We start from the raw sequence: 21,479 nt of genomic DNA, 5'->3' as shown, positions 1-21,479 counted from the left end.
CACGTGCTGTGCCTGGGGCCAGGAAGCCCAGGAGGGGATAGGCAATGGGAACCGCCACCACCGCTGCTCAATTTCCATAATTTTGGGATTTTTTTAAGCAATTTTTTGTTCTGCCCCAGTTGATGTTTGAGTCAACATGTCACAGAGAAAGCAAGGGAAGCCTCAACATTTCCAATCCTCACCAAAGAGGCCTCGCTCCTCCAGCGAGATGGAGACATGGAAAAGGGTCAATAAAATCTCCCCACTAAAAGCAAGGACACCCATGTCTGTGGCCTGTGCTGTGCCAAGATCTTTGAATTATCACATCTTCTACTCCACAAGAAGAACCGTACTAAAAATCAGTTAGTTTTAATAGTGAATGAAAATCCAGCCTCCCCACATGAAACCTTCTTCCCCAGACCCCCTCCCAATAATCCTGATGAACAAATGAATGAAACAGTTAACAAAACAGATCAAGTGGACTGCAGTGACCTTTCAGAACACAACGGACTTGACGGGGAAGAGTCCATGGAGGTGGAGTCCCCGGCCGCTTCCAGTGGCAGCCACAGCAGTACTGCCCCAATTGGCAGCAGCAGCAGCTCCTCCACAGGTACCTCAGCGATCACAACCTCTCCACCTCAACTCGGGGACCTGAAAACAGTGGGCAACTCCTCCATGATCAACAGCAACGTCATCATCAAGAACCTCCAGAGCACCAAGATGGTGGTGTCCCATTTCTCCCAGGAAGCAAGGTGCAGCTGGGCTCCCGGGGGCAAGCTGTTCATCCCAGCCCTTGTGGAACAGCTCCTAGCTCTGCAGCAGCAGCAGATACATCAGCTGCAACTGATCGAATAGATTCATCACCAAATAGTGCTATTGGCTTCTCAGAATGCAGACTTGCCAACATCTTCTAACCCTTCTCAAGGTACTTTATAAACATCTGCCAACCCCTTGTCCATGCTAAGTTCCCATTTATCTCAGCAGCTGGCAGCAGCAGCTGAATTGGCACACAGCCTCTCCAACCCATCTGCCAGCATTCGTGGTGTGAAACAGCTGTCCCTAGTCCAGCTACCTCAGAGTAGTTCTGGCAACACCATCATTCCATCCAACAGCGGCTCTTCCGCAATATGAACATATTGGTGGTGGCAGTTACCACGCCAATCTCAGAAAAAGTTGGTTCAATTGCTGGTACCTCCCATGTCAGCAACTCAGCAGTTTCATTATCATCCTCACCAGCTTTTGCAATAAGCAGTTTATTAAATCCTGCATCTAATCCACTTCTACCTCTGTTGGCCCCCGCTAACTCGGTTTTCCCCAGCCCTTTGCCCAACATTGGAACAACTGCAGAGGATTTAGACTCTTTGTGTGCCTTGGCCCAGCAAAGAAAAAGCAAGCCACCAAATGTCACTGCCTTTGAAGTGAAAAACACTTCCAATGAGGCATTCTTCAAACACAGTGCAGGTTCTGCACAAAGGTCTCTGAGAGTAACAGTGCCTTGCAGATCCACTTGCATTCCCATACTGGAAAGTAGCTGTTCAAGTACGTCTGTGGGAACAGGCTCTCCACAAAGGAGAATCTGAAAGTCTGCTTTCAGTGCCACAAAGAGAAATACCCTCACATCTGGATGAACCCATATCCTGTGCCTGAGCATTTGGACAATATCCCCACGAGTGCCAGCATCCCATACGGCATGTCCATCCCTCCAGAGAAGCCAGTCACCAGCTGGTTAGACACCAAACCAGTCCTAATACTCTGACCACTTCAGTCGGCCTCCCATTGCCCCCAACCCTCCCAAGCCTCATATCCTTCATCCAGACGAAAGAGCCAGCCCCCATCCCCATTAGCCATTTTGCCACCAGCCAGCCCCACAGGTTCAGTCAAAAGTGACTCCAGGGTCACCAAGCAGGCTAAAGGAAACCTACATGGGCTCCCAGAGGAAGCTGAAGGGTCCACTCTGCCACTTTCCAGTGGCAAAAGTGAAGAGGTGGTATGGTCACCAACTCAGTCCTGAAAGTGAGCAGTAGTGCCCTGAGCTCCCCAGCAGCAGACTGCAGCCCCCTGAGGAAACACCACCACCTTAACCAACCCTTTGTTGCCACTCATGTCCAAGCAGTTTAAGGCCAGGTTACCTTTTGGGGGACCCTTGGACTCAGCCCAGGCATCAGAGAAATCCAAGCTTCAGCAACTGGTAGAAAACATTGACAAAAGGCTACTGATCCCAATGACTGCATCATCTGCCACCCAGTTCTCAGTTGTTAGAATGCCTTGTAAAGGCACTACTGGACAAACACGGGGGAGAGGCCCTTTAAGTGTAAGATCTGTGGCCAGGCTTTCATCACAAAAAGGAATCTTAAAACCCGCTACAATGTCCATCATGCTGTGCCCCTGCTCAGAGTCCAGTATTCCTGCCCCATCTGCCAGAGGTTGACAGATGAATGCTGTCATCCTGCAGCAGCACACTTGAAAGCACATGGGAGGCCAGGTCCCCAAAGCCCCAGGCCCCAACATCTACCCTGAGTCCGTGGAGTCTGACACGGGCTCCTTCTATGAGAAAAATGTTGACGACCTTAGACAACTTATCCTGAGGGCAGCATCCCTGATATGCCCAAGTTTGCGAATGACTCCCAAGACAGCTTATCTTCTTCGCCTTTACCCCTAGAGATGTCAAGCATCACTGCTTTGGAATATCAGATGAAGACGATAAATGTCAGCCTAGCAGAGCTGCTGCAGGCCAGCCTGAAGTCAGTGGAGAATGAGTCCATTGAGGATGATGTCCTGATCAAGGATTCATCCTCAGTGAGTGGTGACATGGAGAGCCAAAATGCTGGCAGCCCAACCATCTCAGAGACTCCATCTTCCATACAGGCCCTGTCCCCATCCAACAGCACCCAGGAGTTCCATAAGTCACCCAGCAGGGAGGAGAAACCATAGTCAGTGGTCCCAAATGAGTTTGCCAATGGTTTGTCATTCATTCCAGTGAATGGTGGGGCTTTGGATCTGATACCTAGTCACATAGAGAAAATCATCAAAGAAGATTCTTTGGGGATTCTCTTCCCTTTCAGAGGCCAGGGTAAATTTAAAAAATGCTACTTGTGACATTTGTAGCAAAACATTTGCTTGTCAGACTGCCTTGTACACTATGGAAATTGTACAGAAGAGAGACCATTTATTTGAACAGTTTGCAATCATGACTTTTCCACAAAGGGTCATTTAAAGCAGCACATGTTGATGCATCAGATGTGAGATCTACCATCACAGCTCTTTGAGCCCAGATCCAACCTTGGCTCCAGTCAGAACTCTGTGGTGATTCCTGCCAACTCGTTGTCATCTCTCACCAAAACGGAGGTCAATGGCTTTGTGCATGTTTCTCCTCAGGACAGTAAGGACACCCCCACCAGTCACATCCCTTCTGGGCCTCTGTCTTCCTCTGCCACATCCCCAGTACTGCTCCTGACTCTGCCCAGGAGAACTCCCAAGCAGCACTATTGCAACACGTGTGGCAAAACCTCCTCCTTGTTGAGTGGTTGCGTGCCTTGTAGAACTCACACTGGAGAGAAACCCTTTGCTTGCATTATTTGTGAAAGAGCTGTCACGACAAAAGGTACACATGGGCACTCACATGTGGAATAGCACCCCTGTGTGACAGGGTAGGTGGTTCTCTGGAGATGGCCCCGTGACATTTCTAGGAGGCAATCCCGTCAAGTTCCCAGAAATGTCCCATAAGGATTTGGCGGCAAGATCAGGAAGTGGCAATCCTTCCAGCTTCTGGAATCAGTATGCAGCACCACACTCCAACGGGTTGACTATGAAGGCCAACGGGATCTCCATCATTCAGAATGGTGGCATCCTCCAATTCCCGGAAGCCTTGGCATTGGGAACAGCTCACCTGTTTGTGGGCTGACAGGAAATCTGGAGAACCTCTAGAACTCAGAGCCCAGTACTTCTCTGGCCAGCCTGGAGAAAATGGCAAGCAGTCAGAAGAGAACCAACTTCCACTTCACCTGCTTCATGGAGGACAGCAAAGAGATTGTCACAAGTTAAAGCACCTCAGGCTGGAGACATTAGCATTCATTCCTGTTCAGAATATGACCTATGGTGGCCTCCTACTCCTTGCCCCCATAACCCTTCCTTCTGGCTCCCCAGACCTATGAACTACAACATTATAAAGACATTCTTTTGTACCTCGTTCAACTTTGGAGTTCTAAGAAAGCTTATTTATTAGTGATACAACCTCGCTTTGCGAACGGAACGAAAGTATTAACTTTGATCTTCTGTATTTTGGACTAAATACTAATTGACTAGAGTGCTGAAGTTGCCCTGCTAGGCAGTTGTAATCTGGCATTAACTTATTTTCTATATCCAGTTTAACATGAATCTGGTGTTGATGCAATGCCTCAGTGATGCATTAGATCTCTAATAAAGTCTGTATATAAATGTACATTTTGATCCTGCTGGAAATTTTTATCAGCAAACACATTGTCTAATCTTTCAAAACAGATTTAAGGAAAGGACTGAAAGTACAGACTGAACAGTGTGGTTGTTTGAAAGATTTTTTTTTAATTTTTGTTCAAAAATTTAAACTTTTTCTGTTTTGTAGATTTAACCGTTTCAATTTTGAGCTGCTGTTTGTATTGTGATTTTTACTTGAGTCGTCTTCAATATTAATACATTTCTGTACAGTAAATAAGCATGCAGAATTCTTTAGAGAAAACAAACAAGTGTTGTTTTGGTCATTGAAACTGAGACATAACGTTTTGCCGTGTAGGTATATTCAAGATAGAAAATGTGTGCTGAAACTTCAAAAGGTTGCTAAGTATAGCATCTTGAACAATGTTCAGTGAAGAAAATGTAGATATTCTTGTATATACAATAAGAAATATCATTTTCATTCAAATATACACATGTTTCTTACGAGAGCAAATGCTTCTTAATCAAGAGAGCAGGAATACTGATTATTTTGTATTAAGTATGGAAGAAAAAATGGACTATTACATGCACTTTCTTGGAAAGTTGAAAGGAAAGGGGAGGAGTTCAATTTCATCTAATGCTTATTAACAACAGAGATACTATAATTTTACAGGTTGTCGGGCTTGCATCTGTAGGTGGTGGGCTATCAGGCTGGGGACCCGAAATACTTTGCCTACCAACTGTGCCAACTCTCAGAGGAGTTTGCATCTCTTCTCTTTGCTTCCTTATTTGTGCTGGGGAAAGTCCTATCCTCGTACCTGGTGTCATAGATTGGTGGGTCTGTGATTGAAGGTGTCTCACTTTTGTGGAAGATGGGAGTTTCCTTACCACCTGTGACAATGAATGTCTTCATATTCCATGTCTATCTTTGGGTGTGACCTATTCAGATCACGGGGGCAACATCATCTGCCCCATTTCAGGGATGTCTCTTTTGTCTATGGTAAAAAGTTACTCTCCGCCTGGAAATTTGCCTCTGGGTCTTTCCATTGAAAGGCTTTGTGGTTTCTGCCACATTTGTAATAGGTGTATCCTTCAGAGGTCCTATCCACTGATGGCCAGACATGGATCCTTTGGTTTGACATCTAAAATAATCTTTAGAGAGCTCTCATCCTAAATAAATATCTTCTTGGTGCCTATGGAAAGATCAGATGGAATGAAGAAGAAAAAAAGAAATGGGAGAGTGCATTTCTGAGAGCAAAAATCTCCTTAAAAAGATTAGGAAACAGAGATCAGACTTAGAACAAAAGTTAGGAATTATAAAAGACACTCAGGCAGGTGTGGGGCTTATACAAACACTGATAGCCAGCAACTAGCTTTAACAAAGCCCCCCAACCTCTGAACCCCAAGAATACAGAGCAAAGCTGTTTTACTGCCCCTTACTCTAAACCAGTCTTCATCAGCTTCAGGCATTCCCATGCAATGCCCTTTTCGAATGCATTTTGGACACCCACCGCAAAGAAATCTGCACTTAAAAAAAAAAAAGCACACGTAAAAAACAATTGCCCTGGATTTCTGATAGTAAACAAATGTGCCCCTAAACCCCTTCTCAGAGAAAATTTACAACTTTTCTCTGTCCCTTGGAGTTGTAAATCTTACAATATTATTAAAATGTAAACATCCAGGCATGGCACGGTGGCTCACTTCTGAAATCCCAGCACTTTGAGAGGCCGAGGCAGATGGGTCCCTTGAGCCCAGGAGTTTGAGACCAGCATGGGCAACATAGCGAAACCCCATCTCTACAAAAAAAAAAAAAAATGCAAAAATTAGCCGGGCGTGGTGGGGTGCACCTGTGGTCCCAGCTACCTGGGGGGGCTGAAGTGGAAGGATTGTTTGAGCCTGAGACATCGAGGCTGTAGTTAGCCGAGATCGCACCACTGCACTCAAGCCTGGGCGACAGAGTGAGACCTTGTCTCAAAAAAATAGATAGATAGATACATACATACATACATACATAATACAGAACATCCAAAGAGATCATTCTTGGCTAAAGCCACCACTTGCAACCATCTGAGGCTGAAGAGGGAAAAAGAGGCTTTTAGAAACAAATTGCTACTTGGCATTTCCAAAGAGTCCTTCAACCAAAATTTAGTCTATGGCCATCGTAAAATTATTTATCATGGCAAATGAAAATCTTAAAAGTCTCTTCCACAAATAATAAAAAACTTTAGTCCTCATTAAACAGGTAACCTTAATTTGTTCAACTGTCAAAAACACAATTTGGATCTAACTGTTGTATATAAACTAGTGAGTTTTTTGTTACTATGTTTACCTGATTCATAGTTAAAAATTTTAAATGAAAGCTATAAGATTTCTATTTGCATTTTCCTGTACATTTGTCTATGTATGTATGCATATGGTTTATGTATATGTGGTATTTTCTACCTTATAATAGTACTGTTAAAATTAACTCATAAAACCCTGTAAAAGAGCTCTGTTTTAATTTGTCTAAAATAAATTAAGCACTTATGTAAATTAAGTATTCCAAGAACTCTTAGAAAACTAGAATCCAATCCAATTTTTTTTCATATTCACATGATCTGGGATAATCTTTGGTGAATAAAGTGAGGTTAAGATTGCTGACTTAAGATTTTTGGTTAGGTTGGGTGCAGTGGCTCACACCTGTAATCCAGCACATTGGGAGGCTGAGGAGGGAGGATTGCTTGAGCTCAGCAGTTTGAGACCAGCCTGGGCAACCTAGTGAAATCCCATCACTACAAAAAATACAAAACTTAGCCAGGCATGGTGGTGGGAGGCTAAGGTGAAAGGATCACCTGAGCCCAGGAAGGTTGAGGTTTCAGAGAGCCATAATTGTTCCACTGTACTCCAGCCTGAGCAACAGCATGAGATACTGCCTCAAAAAAAAAAAATTGTTAGTTAAATAAAAACAGCATGTCTTCAGAGTTGTCAGCATTAAATATTATACAGACATACGATTTTATTCTCTTGGGTTTACAAGTTAAAAATGTTATATTATCTCTACTACGTATTTAAGATTTAAAAATTATAAATTTAAGCTAAAAACCAAATGTACAATAAAAACAAATTGCTGGTGGGTGGAGCAGGAGGATCACTTGAGGCTAGAAGTTCCAGGACAGCCTGGGAAACATGGTGAAACCCCCTCTGTATGAAAAATACAAAAATTAGCCTGGTATGGTGGCATGAACCTGTAGTCCTAGCTACTCGGGAGGCTGTGGCAGAAGGATCGCTTGAGCCCAGGAGGTGGGGGTTGCAGTGAGCCATGATAGCACCACTGCACTCCAGCCTGAGCAACAGAGTGAGACCCTGTCTCAAAAATAAATAAATAAATACATTGCTGGTGTATATCAAGCACACCAGTAAAAACAAATTTGGGGAGCCATGTGTTTAATTTTTTAGGTGCTTTGTTCTGTGATGTTTGATGCTTGCCTAATATACATGCATTATAAAATTGGTCAACAAGAAAAATAACTTAAGATGATGGGTGGCTTTGTTTAATGTCTCGTGAAGTTTTCATGAAAAATTCATGCATAATTGTTAATAACAAGTGAATTAAATGAATGGGATAAAAGTTTATAAATGCACTTTCCAACGATAACTATTATGTGGTTTATTTATTTATTTATTTTGAAACAGATCCTTACTCTGTCACCCAGGCTGGAGTGCAGTGGCACAATCTCAGCTCATGGCAACCTGCACCTCCCGAGTTCAAAAGCAATTCTCCTGCCTCTGCCTCCTGAGTAGCTGAGACTACAAGCACGTGCCACACGCCCAGGTGATTTTTTTGTATTTTTAATAGAGATGGGGTTTCACCATGTTGGCCAGGCTGGTCTTGAACTCCTGACCTCAGGTCATCCACCCGCCTTGGCCTTCCAAAGTGCTGGGATTACAGGCGTGAGCCACCGCACCCAGCCTATTACATGTTTTATAATATGTCTGCTTAAAAATAGCTCCAAAATCTTTTTGGTAACTTGAAACCCTAAAAGTACACTAAGTTATATCAAGTGATAGGTAATTATTGAATATCTAGATCATTAACAGATAATATAAAATACTGCAACATCAATTGCTAAACATAAGTTTAAATTCATCTACTTTTGGCTTCTTAATTTTTACAGAGATACTAAAGATATTGGAAGCTGTTAGTTAAAATATCCTTTGCCACATCAAAAAATTGTACTGCAAGGAAGTATGTATCTCTAGGAATTATGATAGGGTATATCCATAAATTTGCTAATCTACTACAAAATGTTGGTATGTGACAGTTCACAATTCCTTGCTTTATAATTTTCACTGAGAATGATGATTACTAAGAGTTAAGAATTCTAATCAATATATTTAGCTACTAAGAATAATAAGGATAAAGGAAAAAATTCTATATGCAAAGTGGGCAAGGAAAATAAGATGTGCTTTGGTAAGGAAAGGTATGAGGTATAAAGGGTGCATTTTTATTAAGGGAAAGGAGAGTAATTTTGTTCTAGTTTAGGTGTTATTTAAATTTTGCTTCAAGAGAAAGGGGAAAATAAAGGACAAAAATTGAAATGGATATGAAATGTAAAGAAAGAGAGAGACACAGAAAGAGGAAATCTTATCTCTTATGGTCGAACAGGCCTTAGCCTGTCATTTTAGCTTGTCATTTTAATGACAATTAAATTGTCATCTATTTTGACTGAATGAATTTATTATGAGATTTTTAAATGATATTTGATATCAATAATGTGCCTATGCAAAAGTATAATTTGAATTTCTTTCTCTGTTGAAATGAAAAAATTGGATTATTGTAAGGGGGTTTTCTTTACCTATTTGATTAAGTAATAGAAAACAAAGATTCTGTGTCTTGTCAAAATAATTTCAAACATACAATTAGATAAGAGGAACAAGTTCTAGTGTTTGAATACACAGTAGGGTGACTATAGTTAACAATTATTGTATATTTCAAAAACAGCTAGAAGTGGCCAGGCACGGTGACTCATGCCTATAATCCCAGCACTTAAGGAGGCTGAAGTGGGAGGATCGCTTGAGCCCAGGAGTTCAAGACCAGCCTGGGCAATATAGTGGGACCTCATCTCTACAAATAATTTAAAAACTTAGCTAGGCACGGTGGCATGTGCCTATGGTCCCAGTCATTTAGGAGGCTCAGGTGAGAGGATCACTTGAGCCTGGGCAGTCGAAGCTGCAGCGAGCTGTGATGGCACCATTGCACTCCAGCCTGGGCAGCCAATCAAGACCCTGTCTTAAGAAAAAAAAAAGGCTAGAAGAGAAGATTTGAAATGTTCATAACACAAAGAAATGATAAATGTTTGACATAATAGGTGTCCTAAGTACTCTGACTTGAACTAAGTATGCATGTATTGAAATATCACCTGTACCCCATAAATATGTGCAGTTATTATGTATCAATAAAAATTTTTAAAAATAATTTTCTGTGCTTCATATTGTCTTTATCAAGCCTTTGATTGCTTAATGAAATGGAATTTTCTCAATATTGAAAGAGCTAAGCAATTTTTTATACATATGTTACTTCCTATATTTGCCTTTAAAATCTTTTATTGTCACTTTGGTTTAAATAGATAACTAAGTATTGTCTCACAGGGTTCTTAATCTTATATAATCAGGTGTTCAAACTTTTTGACATTTTTTTACAAACTTCCCCAAATCAAATTCTAAATGAAATCGTTTTTTGCCTCAAACTGAGTAAGATTTCCCAGAGGCCCCCTGTAAAATCTCAAAGGATTTGTTCTTTCTCTCACCTTGTAAAAGAGAGATGCTAAACTAATTAGTTTTATTTGGTATGTTAAACTATATGGGAAGCATTGTGAAATATGAACTGATGCTTAACCTTCTTTAGGTTATATTTGTAAATATCTACGTTATTAATATAAATGTTTCAGGTTGGGCATGGTGGCCTATAATTCCAACACTTTGGGAGGCCCAGGCAAGAGAATCACTTGAAGCCAGGAGTTTGACCAGCCTGGGCAACATAGTAAGACCTATGTCTCTACAAAAAAAAAAAAATTTTTTTGGGTGGAGTCTTGCTCTGTCACCCAGGCTGGAGTGCAGTCGAGTGATCTCAGTTCACTGCAACCTCTGACTCCTGGGTTCAAGTGATTCTCCTGCCTCAGCCTTCTAAGTGTCTGGGATTGGAGGCACACACCATCACGCCCAGCTAATTTTTGTATTTTTAGTAGAAACGGGGTTTCACCATGTTGGTCAGGCTGGATACAAACTCCTGACCTCGTGATCTGCTCGCCTTGGCCTCCCAAAGTGCTGGAATTACAGGCATGAGCCACCACGCCTGGCCCTCTGTGAAAAATTAAAACATATATATGTATAAATGTTTTAGAAATTGTATAATATTCCTAAAAACTTTTCAATGTCTTTACTGTCTATATGTTCTGGTATGATGTTATCAGTCATATTCCAGATATTATGTTAAAATGTTCTATGCCATGGAAATAACCAAATTTCATCATCAATTGCATTATAATGAGTTAGATCTTTAACCAGGGCTATTTTAAGTATTTTGTCATTTATGAACAATTAATATTTTACTCTGGTTTTTCTCTGGTAGCTTTTACAATCACCTGTAAGCAAAAAACAAATGTGCTCCATCTTCTAAAGAATTCAAACAAGACTCTGACAAGTATTCCAAAGTACAGGTTCCTGATAACTTTAAGATCACACCACTGGGCCGGACGCAGTTGTTCACGCCTGTAATCCCAACACTTTGGGAGGCCGAGGCAGGTGGATCATGAGGTCAGGAGTTCGAGACCAGCCTGGCCAACATGGTGAAACCCCATCTCAACTAAAAATACAAAATTAGCTGGGTATGGTGGTGCATGCCTGTAATCCCAGCTATTCAGGAGGCTGAGGCAGGAGGATTGTTTTAACTCGGGAGGCGGAGGTTGCAGTGAGCTGAGATCATGCCATTGTGCTCCAGCCTAGGCAACAAGAGCGAAACTCGGTCTCCAAATATATATATATTTGGTGCCTCACACCTGTAATCCCAGCACGTTTGGAGGTCAAAGCGGGCAGGTTGCTTGAGTTCAGGAATTTGAGACCAGCCTGGGCAACATGGAAAAACCCTATCTGTACCAAAAATACAAAAATAAGCCAGGCGTGATGGCACATGCCTGTGGTCCCAGCTACTTTGGAGGCTGAGGTGGGAGAATCGCTTGAGTCCAGGAGGTGGAGGTTGTAGTGAGCCAAGATTGTGCCACTGCACTCCAGCCTGCGTGATAGAGTGAGATCTTGCCTCAATCAATCAATCAATAAAAGACTAATTTGATATTCCTTATTAAAATGTCTGGCAAAGCAGACTTAAAAGAGCCTATATGGTCAATCACTATTCTTGCTGCACTTATCAGGTCAAGTTCAATGAGACAAGACTTACTTTGTAAACAAATTAGTCTTCCTTTGATGATCTTTGATAGAAATGAGGGTGATTATAGAGAGAAAATTTCTGTTTCTGTGAGAAACTGTAGCACACTCTTGTGGGTTGTCAAATTCTAGCCATGTCCACTGAACATTTTGTTTTGTTTTCTCTTTTTACATCTTTGTAAACTGATCTTGCTGTTCTGTGCTTTTTGTCAGTAATTAACATTTCCAATTATTCTCTCACCCCTTTAACTTGATGCCACTGAAAACTTAGACCTGACTGCCCAGGCCCTTATTGGGACTATCTAAAAAGCCCAGCAAGCTGAAGCTGAGTCCGTTCATGCTCTGCTCTGAGAAAAAAAAATCATGACTGTGACACTGCAAATCAGGAAAATCAGTGGATTATCACTGCCTATTCTCACTCTATCATCTAAAAATTCTTCTGGTCCAACACCTAAAAACCTTGAATGATTGCGTTCTGGACTCAAAATCTGGGTTTGAAGTTTTCCTGACCATCAACCTTTGTTTTTCTTTTGTTCCATAGACATGCCACCTCATAAATGCCTGATTGCTCACACCACGTGGAGACTTAGCTTATGTGGATGCTCTACTTGCAGCTTGGGAGTCTTGGGAGTATGTCTGGGGAGTACCACTGCCTACAGAAATGAGACACACTGTTTAACTGGACTGATCTATTCCCAAGACTTTGAGACTGATTCAGCAGGATATGGAACAATGTGCTTAGATTTGTTCTTTTCTTCTTGTTTCATTCTGTTTTACTTTCCCTTTATAGATCTCTTCCCTTGCAGCCTCTAACCTGAGTTTCTATCAACAGCTATCAACTTGATTTTTTATATATGAAATATCTTGAAGTTTCAAATGGGGGATAAAGGATAACAGAATATGCTACCTCAAAATATAACATTTTAGTATGTTGATTATTTTGAGCTGATGACAATTAAGAAGAAGCATATACAACAGGGGTCTCCATCCTCTGGCTGCAGGCTGGTACCAGTCTGTTACCTATTAGGAACTGGGCTGCATAGCAGCAGGTGAGCCATGGGCAAGCAAGTATTACTGCCTGAGCTTCACCTCCTATCAGATCAGTGGAGGCATTCAATTCTCATAGGAGTGTGAATCCTATTGTGAAATACACATTTGAGGGATCTAGGTTGCAGCGCCTTATGATAATCTAACTAATACTTGATGATCTGCAGTGGAGCAGTTTCATCCTGAAACCATCCCCCACCATCTGCGGAAAAATTATCTTCTACAAAACCAGTCTTTGGTGCCAGAAAGGTTGGGGACCACTGATCTACAAGATATACAAGAAAAGCTCTCTGCCTTTTTCTATTTGCCAAAAAACAAGACATAAATTTATATTATTTTATTTTTAGTCTTATTTTCATGAATTGGGCAGGCTCCCGAGTCAGAGTAGACTCAAAGAGACTCCCAAGACATACATTTATAAAGGTGTCCCCTCTCTACCAGGGAGGGCAGAAGTCAATTACCACAGATGATTCTAGACCTTACCAGTTCAGAGATGGGGAATCTACATAACATACATTGCTAGAACAACTTTTATCTTGCTTTAGTTTCCCTCTAGGTTTACCTTCCTACAATTTGCCACCTCTAGAAGCTCAAAGTCCTTTTTGTTTGTCTTGCCACTTCCTTACAAATGTATTGTTCTTTTGTTAAGATACCAAATAACCCCAAATTCTAGTCACCCCTTTGAGTCACTCATCACTGGGTGCTCACATGTATATAAGTGATGCACATGTTAATAAATTTCTGCTTGTTTTTGTTAATCTTTTTTGTCAGTTTAATTTACAGGATCCCAGCCAATGAACCCAAGAAGGGTAGAAGAAAGAAAATGTTTCGTTCCTTATACTGCTTTACTGCAGGCTCCATAACAGCAGGCCAGTCCCCAGTCAAGAGATTCACCAGTGGTACTCCGAACAAATCTGAAAAAAGTTTTGCATGTCTCTTCTCATTGACTTAAAAAGACTCATTTTTTTCAGAAACCGGATGTATATGGAGATCTAATCAGGAGATCTATTCAGGAGGGAGCTTGAGTTTTTTTAACTTCTTCAATTGAAGTTACACGAAGCTGCACAGTCTAGGTCTCTATCCTGTGTCTCTATCCATTTTCCTCTCAAAGTAAAATTTTGTCATCTCACAACTCTCTTTAACTTTGTGACTCTCACTCAGCAATTATGATGACTTAAAGTCGAATGAACTCATATTTGGTCATAGTCTGAATGCCTTTGTGGCTGTGGTGGAAATATACCCTCTACTCCAGCCTGGGGTGATCAGGAAAGGCCTTCCTGAAGGGATATCATTTGAGCAGAGACCAAAATGAAGTGATAAATGGGGGAGGGGATGGTATAAGGGAGGCACTGCCAGACCAGCCTTGTTTTAGTAATCTTCATTACTTGTAGGAATGAAATGTTCTTTTATTCTTTTGGTTTTATTTTTTCCTAAGGAAATCCTGTGCTTCTTGAAATGAGAAATCAAGAAGGAAAATACAGCTAGAGACTATTAATGATATTTTTGATTTAGTATATAAGTTTGTTGACAAACAGGCATGGTTGAATGTGATGTATTGATTTCAAAAATATCATTCTGTGAAGCATTGCTGTATCATCCTAGGGAGTTAGGCCATGATTGTGCCTGATGCTTTAATGAAACGCAGGTTATTGACAAACTAAACTAAAAACCGGGTAAGTCAACATTTGCAGCCCAATCTAGCTGCCTATGCGAGGCTTAAATGGGAAAGCAGTGTAAAAATACTTATTTTAATGTAATTGACTCCTCACTGCAATCTATAAACTTTAAGGGAAGAAAAAATATTTTTCCGTTATCCATCTTAGGTTCTTTTCCTAGGGTCTGGAAATTAAACTGATAAAAGATTAACAAGAAAAACAGTTGAGCTCTGCACAGGAGTCTCACAAGGAAATGAGACTTGAGACTCAGGAGGTAGCTAGATGATAGAAGCTTATATACCATCTTAGGCTAAACAAAGGAAAAGGGGTTATGGGAAGGAGGAGAGGAAGTGTCTAGTAAATAAGGGTTCTCTGGTTATGCAGCTAAGTCTCTCAGGTGATAAAAGTTGTTTCTAGGAGTACCTCTCTTCCTGGTATAGAGACATGTTTACAAATGGAAATTTCCTTTATAAATGTAAATTTCCTTTATAAAAGGGAAATTTGTACTCTATTTTTAGACAGTGAGGGAGAAGTAAAAAGCTTTTCCTGCATCTGGTTCTCAATGGCCTTTAGCTAAAAATAATGTATATGCCAAAGAGGCATATTTTGGGGTGACATATTCTGGTACCCTTCAAAAATTTAATAACTGTGCAGGGGAAAATACCACAAGAAAGATTCCTCATGCTCCAGCAGTACTCACCCTGAAGTTTCTCTCCCACTTGTAACAGTATTTTCATTTCAGAGGCCAATTCTATTTGATTTTATTGAGCATTAGGATTAAAATCTCGTGGAAGATGAAGCTGACAAAGAAGCAGAATCCTTGGATGGCTCAGCCAGAAGCCCTGGGGGCTCAGGCCAGAAACTCCTGCAAATATCGGGGTACTGAGGCTTCCTGCCTTTGTTGCTGATGTTGGAAAATAAAACACATGGACTGAATGCTGTTAGCTTTAAGATGTCCTAATCTAGATATCTCACTCAACAAATGAGGAAACTGAGGCATATATGATGTATAAACTTGCCCGATGTCATATAACCAATTCTGTGGCCAAACTGAATGTTCCAGAGCTATTTTCTTTTCTCTTTCTTTCTTTATTTTTCTTTCTTTCTTTCTTGATACAGTCTTGCTCTGTCACCCAGGCCGGAGTGCAGTGGTGCAATATCGGCTTACTGCAACCCCCTTCTCCCAGGCTCAGGTGATTCTCATGCCACAACCTCCCAGGTAGCTGAGATTACAGGCACATGCCACTGCAGCAGCCTGTAATTTTTGTATTTTTAGTAGAGATGGTGTTTCACCATGTTGGCCAGGCTGTTCTAGAACTCTTGGCCTCAAGTGATCTACCCACCTTGGCCTCCCAAAGTGCTGGGATTCCAGGCGTGAGCCACCATGCCCAGCCCCCAGAACTATTTTCAAACAACCTCAAGGATTCCTTAAATTCTGCACTTTTACAGCCCATGTCTACAAAAAGATGCAGGTGAGTGCCTGAAAGAAATTCGACATCTTCAAATGCAAAGAAGTGGTCATGCAGACTCATATGAAGTGTCTTGGGCAGCAGAAAGAGAAGGAATCCTGGGTCTGGCTCCACCACCCACCACCATAGGAAAGAAAACCCACATGCTCCCGTCATTTTCTCGTAGGGCAACTTGCCCTAACTAAGATGTTCTCATGTAAATAAAGGTAGTATCTGTAAATATTTATGAATAATTGGATGTGCTCTGAAACAGAAAGCCTTGTGTTGAGGGGGAAAAGCTTCAACTTGGACATTAATGGAATCAGGTCAAAAACATAAACGTTTACTATAGGAGGAAAGAACAAATACTCACTTATACGTCATGTACCTATTGTGTCCCCAGGTCAGCAGTACACTGCACCAAGAGGGATGTAAGAAAAAAAGGGACCTCAACACTATTTCCTGCTTTAAGGGAGCCCATACTCCAGCTGGGATAAGAAGATGAAGGAGTCTAGGATTTTAGGAAGCTTAAGAAGAACTAGGTTGTTCTATTTGTACTCCAGGCACTAAGATGATCAGAGAGAGCCAGAGAGACTATGATGGCAGCAATGGCCCATTTGGAGCAGCTGCTGCCAAGATGCTGGCTACAGTGGGAAGGCATGGCCAGGGCTACAAGCTACAGGGGGCTAGTGGGAGCCAAAGACAAGCAGGAGCCCTGCCCCTTCCAAGTTGTCAGGGAAAGAGCTCCCCAAGAGCTGCTGCAGCTGCCCTGCCATGGCTCCAGACTCAGACTTCCCTGTGCTCTTGGGGGTTGGGAGCAGGCAGGAGCCCCACCCTTCTGGGCACAGCTGCAACTACCCAAGCCACAACTGTAGACCTGGGCATCTCTGCACTCTCAGGGGCCCAGGAAGACCCCTCCTCCTCCCACAGACTCAGAGGCATCTGCTCCTTCTGCCTGGCATCTCCCAACTCCTGGCACCCACTCCAATCTCAGAGCAAGGTTGGAGAAAAGCCCAGGTGCTATCACAGTCTGGTCATATGTGTTCACACTCCAGGCAGTGCTGACATGCCAACCCCCTGCCCCTCAACCCCCTCCAGATTTTGGACACTGACAAGCACAGGAGGGAGGCCAAGGGGGTGCTGAGGGCAGCTCCATGCTGGCCTGCAGCATCCCTTGGCACAAACAGCCTGAACATCATAGAAAGCTGTAAGAGACAGGCTCTGGGGTGGAAAGCAGTAGGTCCTTGGTGAAGCCCCACCTTCAGGCTGGGGAAGGCCCAAAGCCTGGAAACTAGGCCTCTAGTCCCACTGACTATAGGGGGAACTGGTGATGCTTTTTCCTGGGTTCACTCATGGCTGTCTATGGACCAATCAGCACACACTTCCTCGCCTCTGAGGTCCATGAAAACCCTGGATTCAGCCAGACTCTGGGAGATAGCACCATGACCTGCTTGCAGAGAAGAGCTACCCACTCCAGGGCCTCCTCTCTGCTGAGAGCTGAACACTCAACAGGATGACCTGACTTCAGAGAGGAGCTACCTACTCCAGGGTCTGCTCTAAGCTATTTGGTTACTCAATAAAGATCCTCTTCACCTTGCTCAACCTCCATTTGTCCACGTTCCTCATTCTTCCTGGACACAGGAAAGAACTCATGAGCCGCCGAATGACAGAGCTGAAAGAGTTATAACACAAACAGGGCTGAAACACACCTCTTGCTTGCCACATTACAGGCAAACAAGGAAAGAAGACCTGCAGTCCTTTGGGGAGCCCAGACATGGGCGCTCCCTGAGCCAGGACTGTGACTCCCTCTTTGGAGTCCTGCAGTTCCTGGAGTCTCCAAGCTTCCAGGCACCACTGTTGCCCAATGCCAGCCATAGAAGTGCTTGCTGTGTGCCTGGTCCAGCTGCAGCCTCACAGTGAGCCAGCATCTATGCCAGCACCTGGAGCTGCCTGTCCCACTGCAGCAGCCAACATGCTTGACTGTATGCAGTGGCTGGACCCCACACTTACTTCCTCACATGCCCCTCACTGTCCCATGCCTGGCTTGCCCTTGACAGGTGTGGGATCAAGGGCAGGAGCATGAGCCAAGCACAGCCTGCCAGGTTGAGTAGGTGGAACCAGCCCAGTGGGCCTGAGCAAAACTTGGGCAAAGAGCCACTGGCCACAGAAGTTTCCAGTCAGAAAAGCAGCACCCCAGGAATCCCATGACAACTGTAGAATTAATCCACTGACAAGTTAACAGAAGTGGTTATGAATCTCCTTCTCTGGAGTGATTCAGAGATGAGGTGGGAGTTGGTCATGAAAAGAGTTAAACTCTGTAAAGTATTTGGAAAGATGCATTCAGAGCCAAATATGAGTGACCAATTGCATTTGACACAGCCCTCAGGAGATCCTGAGAACATGTACCCAAATTGGTTGGGCTACACCTTGGTTTTATACACTTTAGGGAGACATAAGACATCAATCAGTACATATAAGATATACATTGGTTCCGTCTAGAAAGACAGAACAACTCCAAGTGTAAGGGTGCTTCCAGGTTATAAATAGATTCAAAGATTTTCTGATTTGGTTGAAAGAGGTAAGTTATTGTCTAAAGACCTGGAATCAATAGAAGGGAATGTCTGGATTAAGATAAGGGGTTGTGGACACTGGGGTTCCCATTATGCAGACAGAATCAATAGAAAGGAATGTCTGGGTAAAAAAGGAGTTGTGGAGACAAGGTTCTCATTATGCCAATAAAGACTCCAGGTAGTAGGCTTCAGAGAGAATAGATTGTAAATGTTTCTTGCCAGAGCTAATTCTCTCCTGGATCAGGGAAAAAGCCTGGAAAAGGAAATGGATACTCTTCAGAATGTAGGTTTTCCCCACAAGAGACAGCTTTGCAGGACTATTTCAAGATATGGCAAAGAAACATAATTTGTGGTAAAATACTTTGATTTCTTTCAGCACATGCTATCTGTCATGTGATGCTATACTAGAGTCAGGCTGGAATTCGATATCTTATTGCTACAAAGAGTCACTTTGTCAGTCTTAAGGTCTGTTTTAATGTTGATCAGCTGTGCCAGAATTCTAAAAGGGAGGAGGGTATAATGAGGCATGTCTGACTCCTCCTTCCCATCATGACCTGAACTAGTTTTTCAGGTTAACTTTGGAATGCCCTTGGCTGAGACAAGGGATCCATTCAGATAGTTGGGGGGCTTAGAATTTTATTTTTGGTTTACAGAGTTGACAAAGAATTACCAGATGGAACAGAATAAATGGCCAATATTAGGAATGAGAGAGGTGACATCACTACTGATTCTATTAAAAGGATAACTAGGGGAATATTATAATATTAAAATTATATTAAAAGGAGATTTAAGGGAATATTGTAAACCACATCAATAAATTTGAAAGTAGTCAACACAGCTTTGAAAAAGAGGAACAAAGTTGGGCTAACACTACTTAATTTCAAGACATCATAAAGCATGTTAATTTTTTATTGCTGCCATAACAAATTATCACAGACCTTTAAAACAACACAAATTTATTAAGTCACAGTTCCTGTAAGTCAGTAGTTCAGTTGGGCTATGAATCCACTTCCAGGATTATTCAGGTTGTTGACAGAATTTAGTTCCTTGCAGTTACAGAAATAAGGTTCTTGTTGCCTTGCTGGCTGTCAAGTAGAAGGCACTCTTTGCTCCTAGAGTCCTCTTTGGTCCTTTCATGTGGACTCCTCCATCAGAGAGACAGCAACAGTGTGTGGAATCCTTCTTACTCTTGGAATCTCTCTGATTTCTCACATCTCTCTGCTGCATCTGGCCTACCTGACTCTGTTGCCTTATCTCTCTGACTTCAGCCACAGAAAGCTACCTGCTTTAAGGCTTCATGTAGTTAGATGGGGCACACCCAAATAATCCAAGATAATTTCCCTATTTTAAAGTCCATAACTTTATTTACATCTGCAAAGTCCTTCTTGCCAGCCAGGTGCACCTGTCTTAGGCCTGTAATCCCAGCACTTTGGGAAGCAAAAGTGGGAGGATTGCTTCAGCCCAGGAGTTTGAGACCAACCTGGGAAACATAGTGAGACTCTATCTCTACAAAAAAAAAAAAAAAAAGTAGCCAGGCATGGTGGCACGTGCTTGTAGTCCCAGCTACTAGGGAGGCTGAGATGGGAGCATCACTTGAGCCTAGGAGGTCCAGCCTGCAGTGAGCCAAGATCACACCACTGCCCTCCAGCCTGGACAATAGAATGTGACTCTGTCTCAAAAAATAAATAAATAAAATAAAATAAAATTTTTAATCATGTTTGCCAATGTAACGTAACAAATTTGGAAGAGGATCCAAGATGGCCAAATAGGAACAGCTCTGGATTGCAGTTCCCAGTGAAAATGCAGAGGGTGAGTTATCATTGCATTTCCAAACAAATTTTTACTGCTCACAGATCAGGAGATTCCCAGGCGGAAAAGCAGCACAAGTCTCCAGAGCAGCTGTTTCAGCTGGCACAGTGGGTCTCCACACAAAAACTCACACAAATCCGGGCACCATTTCAACTGGCAACTGGAATGCCTGGGAGACAGAGTCACCCTTTCAACTGAAAAAAAAAGGGGCTGAAACAGGGAGCCAGGTTAAATGGCTCAACTGGTCCCACCCCCACAAACCAGCAATCTGAAGCACTCTGGATTGAGAGTTTCACAGCAAGCACAGCTGGACCCAGGACAGTCCAGCTCAGTGGGGGGAAGGATGTCTGCCATTACCAAGGCAGTCCACCACTACCAAGGCAGTTCGCCATTACTGAGGCAGACTGCCATTACCGAGGCAGTTCTAACTATACCCCTGTAAATAAAACTGCAAGGAAGTTCACACAGCCACTGGGCAGAGCCTACAGCAGCTCAGCAACGCCTCTGCTGGCAGACTGTGACTAGGCTACATCCTCACTAGGCAGGGCATCTCTGAAAAAAGGCAGCAGAATGACAGGAACTTAGAATTAAAGCCCCACCTTCCTGGGACAGAGCACCTGGGAAAAAAGGTGGTTATGAGTTCTGCTGCAGCAGACTTAAACTTACCTGCCCAGCAGCTCTGAACAGAACAACAGAGCTCATAGCTCAGCACTTGAGCTCTTATAAGGGACAGACTGTCTCCTCAAGCAGCTCCTCGACCCCCATATAACAAAAGAGACACCTCATAAAGGAGAGCTAAGGCCTATCCTTCTGGGACAAAGATAACAGAAGAAGAAACTGGCAGCAACTCTTACTGTTCTGCAGCCAATGCAGGTGATCCCCAGGCAGGCAGGGTTGGGAGTGGACCTCCAGCAGTCCTACAGCAGAGGGGCCTGACTGTTAGAAGGAAAACTAAGAAACAGAAAGAAATAACTTCATCGGCACCAAAAAGGACATCCACTCAGAGACCCCGTCTGACAGTCACCAAACACAAAGACCACAGATAGATAAATCCACAAAGATGGGAAGAAACCAGCGCAAAAAGGATGAAAATACCCAAAACCAGAACGTCTCTCCTCCTCCAAGGGATCACAACTCCTCACCAGCAA

At 42.8% G+C, this 21,479-nt stretch overlaps 1 pseudogene; it reads left to right on the top strand.

The window, feature by feature from the left end:
- The first annotated feature begins 136 nt into the window (after window positions 1–136).
- Window positions 137–4,020, top strand: LOC116536710 (annotated as a pseudogene).
- The last annotated feature ends 17,459 nt before the right edge of the window (window positions 4,021–21,479 follow it).

Source organism: Sapajus apella, unplaced genomic scaffold, assembly GCF_009761245.1.
Source record: "Sapajus apella isolate SASKATOON/1434 unplaced genomic scaffold, GSC_monkey_1.0 scaffold103, whole genome shotgun sequence".
NCBI classification, from domain to species: Eukaryota; Metazoa; Chordata; class Mammalia; order Primates; family Cebidae; genus Sapajus; species Sapajus apella.
The sequence above is the reverse complement of the archived record's forward strand: the minus strand, read 5'-3'. Positions and strand labels throughout refer to the sequence as shown.